The sequence below is a fragment of the Grus americana genome, chromosome 17 (assembly GCF_028858705.1).
Source record: "Grus americana isolate bGruAme1 chromosome 17, bGruAme1.mat, whole genome shotgun sequence".
Taxonomy (NCBI): Eukaryota; Metazoa; Chordata; class Aves; order Gruiformes; family Gruidae; genus Grus; species Grus americana.
Genome location: NC_072868.1, coordinates 2,333,969 through 2,346,482, shown reverse-complemented (window position 1 = coordinate 2,346,482; position 12,514 = coordinate 2,333,969). Strand labels below are relative to the sequence as shown.

The following is a 12,514-nucleotide window of genomic DNA, read 5'->3' as shown; positions in this document are numbered from 1 at the left end:
TTGTATATCATGGAAAGTCTACCGAGTTGTTTTAAAGTCTATGAATAAGCATAGGGTTTTTTCCTGGCTCCCATTTACTTAACAGATTTTTTTCCTGATTAATTCTTGCTTTCAGTTTCCAAAATGCAAAATAAGTTTTATGTGATTAGCTTAGAGTTTCAAATGTCATATTTTCCTTCAATATATGAAATTGGTTTCGCACAGCACATTTCAACATTCTTCATGCTGAAGAAATGCAAGCTACAGTTAAGTGTATGCTTTTTCTCAGTGTGACAGCTGAAGTTGTCGTACGCTCCTTCCACATTCTCTGTGCATAAAAGAAAAGTCTTATGTGACTGTTGAAACTACCTTGTAATTTTTGCTTGGGTTTCATTCTTTCTTGAAAAATCTAGCCAAAGTTTGAAACATTAAGTTGGGTCATGAAAGAAATAAAAATATATATGTGTTTTGAATAATACATCTGGCAAAAAAAGAACTTGCAGCTAAAATCGTACTTGCCTGATTAGCAATATTGACTTTTCTAGATTTTCCATGAAGCTGAAGAAACAAAACCCTTGCTGATGGAGAAAGCTGTTTCAGCTCCTAGATCAAAAAGAAACAAACACTTTTAAAAAAGTCTAGATTCATAACCTTCCTGGGGCAGATTTTACCGATACTGCAGACCTCCTTGATCGTTGACATATAATTACCTAATGACAGAAATGGAATTCTCACTTCCCTGTGAAAAATGGGAAGTTCTAACATATGTAATTCAGAAACAATCTTAAATAAACATTGTTTTTTAATAACCTGAAAATTAAAACCTTACATGTTTACCCTAGTCATCTCTGTTACAGTCATGGTTTTGTATTTCAACTGCCTATGTAGTGTAACAGCCTGTTATCATTTTTGGAAACTTCTAAATCCCATTTTCTAAGAAACTGAAACCCATAACTCACTTGACTTTTCACTGAAATACAGAGAATCCTCCCCAGTGGCTTTGTGGTGTGAAGGACCTCTCAACAGTGTTTTCCGTGTGGGAGCACAGCTCTAGAAATCCAAGTGGTAAATTATAGTCCATGTCTTGCAAAAACTGATCCATGTGCTTGACTTTACACATTCCAGATGGGATAATTTGCTTCAGTAATATGTTGTGCAGCCTTTAAACAAGTATTTTATTAATAATAATTATGACTATATAACTTATATTACAATTTTAAAAATTATTTTAATTATTTCATTGTTTAAGCAAGTAAAAACATTTTTCAGGATCTAGGCTTGTCTGTCTTACAACCAAAATAAACACCTTTCCAGTCTTTTTGTAGGCAGAAGCCCACCCTGACTCTCCCCTGCCTGCCCCACCTCCCCCCGTCCTTGTCCCTGTGCCCCCATCCCATCAGTCAGGGCAAATGTTTGGCCTCAGGGTTGGGTTTTTGCCGTTCTTTCACATTAGTGCTTAAGAAATGAGCTTAGAGTTTTGCTGGCACAGCCCAGTGACCAAACCCTATTCAAATCGATGTTGGACACTATTTTAGTACGATTTTATCCAAGTATCCATTACAGTAGTAATTGAAAATTGGAGGAAGATTTTTTTTCAGATCTACAAAATAAGTTTGAAAAGTATGCCTACTGTGAAAATGGAAGAAAAAAAAAAATGTATTGAGGGAAATAGTTGAGAGATCTAAGAATCTGCAAACCCAGTGGAAATTTATAACTGTGCTTCCATTTTAGTACAACATGAAAACTTTCCATTCTAAACCTTCTGGGAAGGAACTGGAGGGAAATATTGTGGCAAGATTTTTCATAAACTATTCAAATTCACTGAAAATTATATTCTGTGGAGACAAAATTCACTGGCAGACATGGTAAAAAGAAAGGAGATGGCAATGTCAAAATATCACGCTGTTACGAAAAATGTTGCCTTTCAACACTTCCTTAGTGAAACGCATTGACTCTTTCACACTGTGTGTACCTGAAACAAAAGTGCTGAAGAGTTTAGGCAACAGAAATGAATGCCTAGATGTATTCATTAAGCTAAAATTTCTTTTGCAATTTGCCCTATCACATATTGATATTTTTTTTTCCCTTCTTTGCCAGAGACATGTAAAATCTGTATTTCACATAATTCTAGGAAAAGCTTTGTGGTACAAACAAATTGAAAAATTTTAGTTTTCTGTTTTGATGTTAAGCAGGAATTACAAATTTATCTTGAACATCTACTGCAATATAATTTTCTCATAATTTTAAATATGCATTCTTGCAATAAGGGCTCGTTACAAACCTGGTTACAAAGCCTTGCTCCCGATGGTAACTGAAGTTACATGGTCTGCCTGCGTCTCCTTTTGGGAAGGAAAGACAACTCCTTCAGAGCCATCATGGGGCCTAACACAAACCAAGTTTTGTCCACTAATGAAACTTCCAAGACTAATGATTTATTCAGTAAAATGGAGAAGGTGTGCTTTGGTGTCGTACCAATGGCATGACAAGAACATTATGCATAACGAAGAATAGGTGCCAAGGGATATAGTTAAACATACCTGCACTGGTCCCCACGTTTGCTCTCAGCTCATTGTGAAGTAGATCTTGTGCACATTGACAGCTGTGGTGTTTGATGAGCTTCCGGATGGTTACATCAGGAGCTTTGTCTTCTTTAATTTTTTGCACATGACCTTTAGAGGTTGTCTGTAAACTTCATGCAGATTGTAGTCCTGCTTCTCCCCAGTTTAGTCCAGCAGAGAAATTTAAAAAGCTCCAACCACACATTATCTTACATGCTTTTCTACAAGGAATCCACTCTGCAGTACTAAATGCTGACAGTTTATCTGCACTGACTAGTAAAATCATATTAACAAATCCTGGCCATTAGCTTAGCCCTGGTGCAGATTGGCATCTTTTACCTTAATTAAGTTGGTCCAGATTAACACCATTATGAAACCAAGGATCAACCACAATCACTTCAAATATCTGCATACAAGCCAGGGAAAAGATCTGATTATCTACTTCATGCTGACCAGAACTGTTCATGAGTCCCTTTTCTGTTCTAAATAAATTCTGTGGTCTAGGTAGAGATTCAGAAACACCAACAGTTTTTAGCTGGTGGTTAAGATCTATAGCTAGGTCTGCACTAATACTGTTTGCTTTAACAATCCCAGTTACAGAAATGTGCCAAACAATAGATTAAGTGTAGGACAGTTGCAGTTTATCATTAGAGCTTCTTTTTTCCTGGAAATTTATATGTATTGCACCAGTAGAAGGGCATATGGAGATGCAACACATACTCTGAACACACAGGAAGTTTTGCTAGTATGTCCGTAACCTTGATTTTTTTTTTTCCTACTGGAGGAAAAGCGTGCTACCTCTAGCATGTAACAGTCCAGTCACTGCAAAGAGAACGGTCTGAACGGGCTGTGAGCTGCTAAGAAGCTGGTCTTCCTTATACTTGCAGTGAAAAAGACTGTCCATTTTGGATATAGTCGGAATGTATTACACAAATGCAATGAGAGGCATCCTTAGGCAACACAACAGATATCGCCCCTAATTTTTTTGTTAGTGGAACAAAACAAAAAAAGGGTCAATGTAACATGACCAACCATTTCAGCTTGTGACAAACCGCTTCCGAGCATTTTTTAAAACAAACCTTTCAATTAAAAAAAGTCACAGTGACTGATTTCCTAAGGGTGGGAGTTCAGACTTCTGTCTTTCCACTTACCATAAGAACAGATGTCACCGCTCTCGTGCGCAGTGGGACACACTAGTACGTAGTGCAGAGGCACCATTTTTAGGTATCATAAACAGCTGCTTGTTGCCTCAAATAGGCAGCAAAAGAGTAGAGAAGATGCAGCTCTGGATTTTGCCCTGAGCTGTGCGTAGCAGCTGGTCAGACTGTCAGTTCTGAAGAGCCAGTCTACTGCAGCAAGCTGTATGTGCGACTTGCCTTGGGAGTCCTGCAGAGCAAAATAAAGGCGATATGATTATGGAGCAAAAAACCCCCCATCACAGTACTGTACTAAATAACTGAGTTATGATAGTCTCAAATAGATAAAATGTTTAGTTAAAAGCCAACACAGGTTTTGCAGAGACATCATGCCCCAGAAATCTGAAAACGTTAAGGCATTAACAGGCAGTGATAAAGATCAGCTCGTGATATACCAGCTTTAATTTTTTTTTAACCTATTTTTCAACAGTACCTTTATGAAGGCACTTAAAGAAACTGAGCTGTCATGGGACAAGAATTAAGTGCAAGACTGCACACTAGTTTTGTACCAACAGCTGCTTAATGGGTAGGAAAGAATGGTTGCTTTTCCGAAAGGACGGAGAGAAGTCCAAAGGATGCTCATAGCTGCCAAGTGATATCTAGTCCTTCTCCAGGATACGTAAGACAAAGTTTGTTGACACAATTATTCAGAATAGCCATGCACAAAGCATCAGGAAGTCTTGCAACAAAGCTTAATCAATAAAATTTTAACAATGAGAAGAAATGGACATAGAAGATGAAGCCTGAGTCCTTGATGACTCTATCAGCACTTTCCAGAGTAGTTATCAGAGTGATTTTCGAAATAAATTCTTAGCATTGAAAAAATGAAGTCAGCACGTCATGGTTTAACCAAAACCAGCACAGAGCATTAGGGAAAGAAATTTTTTTTTTTTTTTTTAGGGGGGTGCGGGGTAGGAGGGAACGGTATAAACCAGTGATGCAGCTATATTTTGAATTCTACATGTAGTTGTGAATGTCAAAAAAGTCCAGAGAGAGGCAAAAAGGATGACCAGACCTGAGGAGCAACTTCCCATCCAAATAAATCAATGTAACACTGGTTCTCAGAAGAGATGACTGCAGAAGGTACATGCGAAGGATCTATAAAACAGCCAATACAGAGAGAAAATGACTGTTCAATATTCATTGAAGTTCAGGAATTCAACTCCATTTTCAGACAACTGATTTAGTAAAGATACTCAAAATATGTAAATAAGTTGTTGATCTCCTTGGCACAGGACATTGTTGAGTTCCAAAGCAGAAAAGGATTTTTTTTTTACTTGATGGAAATCCAGTTTGACCCATTATGGCAGTTCTCAAGAAAATACTTTCATTTAATGATCTCAGATCCAGAATGGCTTGTATTGAGATAGCTTCTTTCTAGTCTGGAAGCAGGGCAAAATGCTGTGATAAAAACATCACATCCCCTCACAAGTGCTTATTTTACCTAGAAATACCAGTCTGTGCCATGACAGTTGGGGTATTGAATTCTCCCATTTAAAAAAAAAAAAAAAAAAAAGATAAATATTTAGTTATGTAGAACAAATGGATGTTAATATTTGAATCAACAGTATTGTGCATACATCACATACATACAAGTGGACCTTCTGAAAATTGTTCCCGTTAGCTGCAGTAGATTGAGTTATAGAATGCAGAAGGAATTGTGCACTCATCATCTTCTGGCATGCCCAGTGGAGATACCATCAAGAGCAGTAGTCAGCCATGACATTTTCAGCTCCTGGTCTCTGCTTCATGTCATTTAAAAATGAATGTTCTTACTGCCCACTGGGCAGATGACATCCTTGGTGGCAGAGCCTTTTCAGTTTTATTTGTGCCCTGTTTATCTCTGAGGTTCCAGAAGTCAGTTGTTCGCATTTCTGTAGACTTGACACAATCTTTTTCAGCACTTCTTTCCCTGTAAGTGTTTTTGATGCAATGCTATACCCTTCCCCATGTTGCGTTTTGGGTAAACACACATCTTGTGTGCCAAGGCATCGGCAGACATAGCTGTTGGTAATAAAATGCAGGATTAAACTGTAATGTAGAACAGTGCAAATGTTCAGGCTATTTGTAACTGAGATGATTCTCTTTACATACATACATGAATGCATAGCACTTTTCCCCTGACAATCTCAAGTTCCCTAAAGTAATCATTCTGCGTCCAAGGCACAGCTAGAAATAAAATTTGCTCTAATCTTTGAGCTATGCCTGTTGCTCAATTTATAGCATGGTCTGGGTCTGTTGAAGACATCACGTTCCTGGAAACAGAGAGCTGTCAGTCTGACATTGCATTTCCACACAGTTTGGGTTCAGACTGGCTGTGCTGACAGCCCACGGGCAGGACATGACCTCTAGATACTCCCAAATTTAGAAATGTTCCAAAAATCCTAACATGGTCCAGACAACACTGTATTGCAGGTTGCTATTAAAATTCACCAACTTCATTGCAGAGCAGAAGGTCCTGATAAAATGTCAAATGCTATTGGTTTTGATGGACAAAAAGCTGTTAAATGTAATAAACACTACGAATTCTCTGTCCTCAGGCAGACTAGCTAATGACTGCCTTTAAGTCAAGAGGAAAAGAGATTTGCAATATGATGCAGCTTCAAAATGTTAAACTTGATGGCCGTTAGTACGCACAACTCTGCTCAACACCTGTATGTCATCACAAAGATGACTGAGATAAACCTTTTTTGGATAGGTCTTGGCACCAGTAGCAACACGCACTCTCTTCAGTGTATTTCACAGTTAGTTTAAATTGTTATGACTACGTCTTACCAAAAGCGGACATTTCTGTTATATGCGCATCACATTCTAATTCTGAGAACAAAAGGAGTTTTTATAGCCAACTATTTCCTTAATGCTCTTGCTGTGCTAAAGTCTCTGTTTCTATAGTGTTGGGTGTGAAGCACTGCATCCAGTAATTTTTTTGACGGCAAACAGACTTCTGCTAGCATGATATTAACAACAGGAGTAGAACAGAGTTCTGCAGATCCATGGCACGCAATGGAGGTCATTACCTATAGTCATTCAGGCACAAATCCTTAGCTTGCTTCACTAAACACAACTTCTATCTGAATTCAGCAAATTAGTAAATATTTAAAGCAATACAATTTTATAGTCCCAAGCCATATAGAAGCTGTTGAGCTGTTATCGGCCTAATGCAGTAGAAATGCTAACAGCACAGGACTGAATCCACACTTGTTTGAGTACATAGACAGAAGTAGTTTAAATGTTAACACCTGCAATTTCAGGTACTTATTGCTTGAGTACAGCAGTACCATGTTTGCTTTACCTGGCGAAGCAAAGAAACTTAGTATTTAGGATCTACACTTCAGTAGTGCTACCAGTACCATTAGTTTGGTTCAAGACTAAGTGTTATTTCCAACAGAGATTATGGTTTTTTCCTCTTATTAGTTCTTTCATGGCTGTACAAGCTTTCACAGGCCAGTTGTCACCTGTCAGCTTCTTCATCCTCCTCTGCGACAGAGTGCTGGCTTGGGTAGTGACATCAGTCTCCAATCAGGGCATAATTTTTCCAGTTAACTTGAAACACGTCCAGCTCATATTGCTTTGAATAACAAAGTTGTTGATTTTCTCTGCTTTCTTGATGGAAAATGGTTTTGTTAATTCTTAAGATGCAATGTAATTAAAGGAGGAAAGCGTTAGTTCAAAAGCTCAAATCCTGTCATTATTAGCACTTTCTTTCAAAAATTTTTAGTTGAATAAACAGAGCATTAGAAGACAAATTTTTTTAAATAGTCATTGCCAGTTTTATCTACCTACAGACAGTGACTGCATGAGATACTTGTACATCTGCTTTTATTTAAGAGGATATGAGATGTCTTCTGCTGTGGCAGACTCAAAGCTGCAGAAGTCACAGTGCTTTGCACAGGAAAACATGCTCCCAACCCTTCAAAACTCATTCCTTAGCAATACAAACTCTAGGATGTGGTATGCTGGCCAGAAAGAATATCTTCTTTGTCCATTTCTCCCTTCTTCCTACCTCTTCCCAAAAATAAGACTAAATAGATCAGAGTGTAAGGCATTGTGTTCCTTACTGCCATTACTGTAACCTGTCTGTAGATTATCACTGCGGCCATTTCATTTACTTAAAACAATCTATTCAAGTCTTGAACAAACAAGTCAGCATGTGCATCTGTGGTCTGCACTAAATACTATTCTTGCATCTCCAGAACTGTTAGGACTAAACACACCGTTTTTTTCTTAGGAAACTATTTTAAAATCCATCATCTTTTTTTTTTTTTTTTTTTTTTTTTTTTTTTTTTTTGTACTGTCTTGGTGATGCCTTAGTGCAACTGCCCTGGTGACACACATGCTGAAATGGTGCTGAACTGGACAGCTGCTGCCTGCAGGCAGCGTGCCCTGCCCACCAGCTGCCTCCTGCTCCCCGGAGCAGCCTGGGCTTTGCATGTCAGCCAGTACACTGGCTGGAAGCTCTCTCCAGTTGGTGGTGGCACATTGTTTTTGAAGATGATTGGTGTCAACTCTGCCTACTCACAGGTGGGCAAGCAGTTCCCTGTGTGCAGCCCAGCTATCGCTGCCCACCTGGCTGCGACGTTGCCCTTGGGCAGGGAGTCTGAGAATCCATCTTGGCTCAGATTTGCTTGGAAGCTGCTCTCCTGGTTCAGATAACTTCAGTCTTGATATTAATGTATTTAGTAAACATTACGACTTAAATATGGAGGCTGTGTCAATTTAGACTCAGCAAGCAAGATGAAGGAAAGCTGGTATAAAAGGAATATGAAGTTACATGACCAAGCATGAACAGAAAAAGAAATGCCAGAATGGACATGATCACATATCACAGAATCCAAAGCACATAAGATATGATTAAAGTAATGACTTGTATAGCAATCTCATAAGTTAATCTACTCTGCTTCTTGATTTTGCAGCTTTTAGGGGAGCATATTTTCAGGTTCTCAGTAACCACAATGTCCCTAACCTTTCACTTTTAGTCTTTCAAAAGCGTTGGTTCTCTCTAAAGGAACAGCACTAGGATAGCATAGCCCAGGATTCAATAAAACTGTTAAAGTCAGAAAGACCTGTCTCACATCCTTCAGAATGGCTTTTGTCACAGCATTTACTTTTAAGTTTGCAGTTAACAAGATTCCAAAATATTCAAAAAGTAGAATCAATGCATAAATGAATCAGTTTCACAACTCATATTTCAAAATTAAATTAGACTGAAAGTGGATGAAATAAGTAACACTGTGTCTAAGGTCCCTTTACATAAATAACAGGTGATTGGAAACAGGCAAATAGGACAGAGAAGGTAGTGACCCAAACCAAGACTCTGTTCTGCACCTCTCCACCATTAAAGATGACCTATTTTCATTCAGCATGTTTTTCTTAAACAAATATTTGTTATTTAAGTGAGGTAGATTGACAGCCTGTTTAGCATATTTGGGAAATAAACTCTTACTGAATGTGTATCTTTTTTCTTCAACACGTAATACTAATTCTATTAAACACATACATTAAAGAAGTATCTACTTTCTCAGAAAATTTATTTCAGATGCCTTCGCTTTCTTTTATAGCCAGTTGATCGTGATCTCATTTCCTAAATGAATTTCTTTCCCCTTCTGAAGGTACAAAGAAAATACATCTAAAAGCAGCATATGCTTCTACACAGTAGAAATGAAATGTCTAAATTAGTACTAATCCAATGTTACAACTTGAAAGATCCAATTCATTCCACTTACCCACACTGTGAAGACTCAGAAGATGTAGGTGCAATGGGCTGCTATGTTTCCTTTGGTAAAACAGTAAGAGGAGGAGGTTGTGGTGCCCACCATTCCTGCAAGAGCCTTCAGGCTACTACACAACTCATCTAGTAAGAGATTTGTGGTTTCATCCCAGAGGCAGTTACGTTTTAGTTGAGGTGAGTAGCTTCTATCTCTAAACATCATAGAAATTCTCAAGTTCTTAAAAATATTCTGATAGACACAATTTGTGTGCAGTATGAATATATTTTTTGTTGAAACCCAATTAGAATGGAATTAATTTATTTTTTTTAATAGAAGCTAGACCCCCACTAGGATACTGCTTTGTGGTTAAAATGTTCTGTCACTGGCATATAGAGTTCAGATCAGCCGCCTGTGCCATCAGTCAGGGAGACTGTTACTGAAAATGTCTACATACTTCTAAATTAATTTTTTACCATTGCATTTCTGACTGCTAGCCCTGGAGGCACTGGAGAGATTATAAAAGGCATTGAAGTTTACTACATTTCTTTGTATTTGTCCTTGCCCAAGGTAAAGAAATAAATTAGACTCTTTCCCTGAGCTATTAAAAAACCGCACAAAGATGAAAAAAAAAATGGAAATGGTTGAAATAAGAACAAATATCTAAAATTACAAAAGTATTCAACATTTCTATCATTATTCCAGATGATTTCTTTGATCCTGCTTACACTCAGCTGAAACTCAGCAGTAGGTGCATAGCCTGGACCCTGCTGTATTGTGAGTTTTAGAGCTGAAAATCTCCTAGAAACAGATGGATTCACTCAATTTTGTACTTGCATGTAGGGGACTGACGTGGTTTAGCCCCAGCTGGCAGCTGAGCACCACGCGGCCGCTCGCTCACCCCTCCCACAGCAGGATGGGGAGGAGAACGGAAAAAGAACGGCAAAGCCTCGAGGGTTGGGATAAGGGCAGTTTACTGGGACAGCAAGGGAGAGGGAAACAATCAACAGCAGTACTGATAACAGATATTCACAATGGGTGATAACAGAGAACAATTTACCGATCCCATGAGGGACCGACTGGACGCTCAGCCCATCCCGGAGCCGCGCCGAACCTGCCGCTGCCCGACCAGCCCCCTTTTATGGTGAGCATGACAGCACATGGTATGGAATAGCCCCTGGCCAGCTTGGCTCACCTGTCCTGGCTCCTTGTGAAATTAACTCTGTCCCTGCCAGAACCAGGACAGGGACTGTGCCATGCAGAGTTTTCACTTCTTTTAATTTGAAATTGGCCAGCAGAAAGACTGCACAGCTGCAAATTGTAGCCATTCTTTAGATATATTGATGGATTTTTGTTTTTCCTGTCTGTGTTCAAACTGAAGCATTGTTACACTGTCATCCAGCACAGCAATCACGCATCTTGAAAACAAAATATCAGAATCCCACTGGATTCCAAGATAAAATGAGTAAAAATTACTTGTCTTCCATATTTCTTCTCAGCCCTTTCTATCACATGTAACCAAATTGAAGCCAATGTTCTCTTCCATCAAATCTTTCAAGAGGGGACTGAATTGTTAACCGACTTAACTTTAAACAAGCAAACTGCTTTGTTTTCTGGAGGAAAACCAGAACATTCAGGCAACTTTGAGATTCATACTAATCAGTTACATTTATTTTTACAGAGTTTCTGTTCATGGGACTCATAGTTCAAACCTGTAACTGCATGGAAAATGGTTGGGAATCAGCAGATCTTGCCTGTTTCCATCACTGCATTTCCACATATATGTCATGTCACCACTCTCTGTCTCCTTTTCCCCATTTGTAACAATGCTGACTTCTCTTTGTAAAGCATTATGCAATCTAGTGAGATTATATACATAAGAGATTATTATTAAAGTAATAGTGCCAGTGTTCAGAGAGAAATGCAGCATGGTACCAAAATAGTGATTAAGAAACTAGAACCGTACAAAACCAACAGTGGGATACTAAATAGTTTTAAGATGACCAATAATGAAATTAGAATCAAATTCAGTAGAAATGGAGCATTGTAATACTGGCCATAGTTGTTGGTGTTGGTTGGGTTTTTTTTGAAATCAGTAAACTGGGATAGATGGAGAGAGACAGAGGAGAAAAAATTGATACAAGACAAGATGGATCTTAGAAAGATCCAGCCAAGATGGTCTTAGAAAGCCGAGCACAAACAAATGGCATGATGAGCAGTACAGCAAAATGTGAAGGAAAGCAGGTAAGATCAAAGGACATGGGTTATCCTTATATAATGCAGAGTCCTGTTCTGGAAAAGAAACTTCAGACGGGACTTCAGTGAGAGGAAAGAGGAGGAGACAGCAGAGTCACAGCAGCTAATCAGCTTACCAAGAGCTTCCCTCATGTTACCATGGTCAAGAAGGTTGCATGTACAGCCAGGAAAATTGTAAGAAGAAAAGTTCTGCCTATAGCAACATGGCAGCTCAGCTTGCTCTCAAGATGGGGAAAGTGCTGTAAACCACTTTCCATCCATATACAAAAGCATCTTACCTTCTTGAAATCTGAGTCTGGGGTTTTGAGATATGGTCCTTCAGGAATACTGGACCAGCACTCAGTCTGCAGTTGTGGTGTTCCTCAGAGTGGACTTAAAGTAGAATAGAAAACAAGGAGCAGTCTGGAGAAAGAACATCACTTGATCACATTTTGCTCATGTAAAAATTCAGCAGGCAAATAACCAATGACATTTTGATTCTCATGGGCAACAATTTCAACTGCTTGCAAAGAGTACTTTTCCTCACCCCTTCCCTGAGCCTGGCACAGGCAGTGAGCTAAAAGGCATGCTAATGGCATAATTTCCTCAAATAAATCCACTCTTACTATATTCTCCCCAATTGCTTGCTATTTTAAACTCCTTCTCTGTCAGAGGATGCACAGTCACCAAAGCAGTCAGTCTGATATGTCAAGAGAATAGAGTTTCCCCCACGAGAAGAAAACAGTTGTGTTACTCCTTCCTTCTTCCCCTACAGCTTAACTTACCCCAAGAAGGGCACATGCTAGCACGTTTCAGAAATTGCCAATGTGGCTACAAAGGG

At 38.9% G+C, this 12,514-nt stretch overlaps 1 long non-coding RNA gene across 1 annotated transcript in view; it reads right to left on the bottom strand.

Annotated features, from left to right (window-relative positions):
• Positions 1-497: 497 nt before the first annotated feature.
• The window catches only part of LOC129214024 (uncharacterized), a 74,302-nt gene continuing 62,285 nt past the window's right edge, over positions 498-12,514 (bottom strand). The window contains exons 3-6 of the long non-coding RNA XR_008579604.1: positions 11,973-12,096; positions 2,517-3,923; positions 939-1,139; positions 498-582 (exon numbers count right to left, since the gene is read on the bottom strand). This is a non-coding gene — a long non-coding RNA (uncharacterized LOC129214024). The remainder of the gene's footprint in view (positions 583-938; positions 1,140-2,516; positions 3,924-11,972; positions 12,097-12,514) is intronic.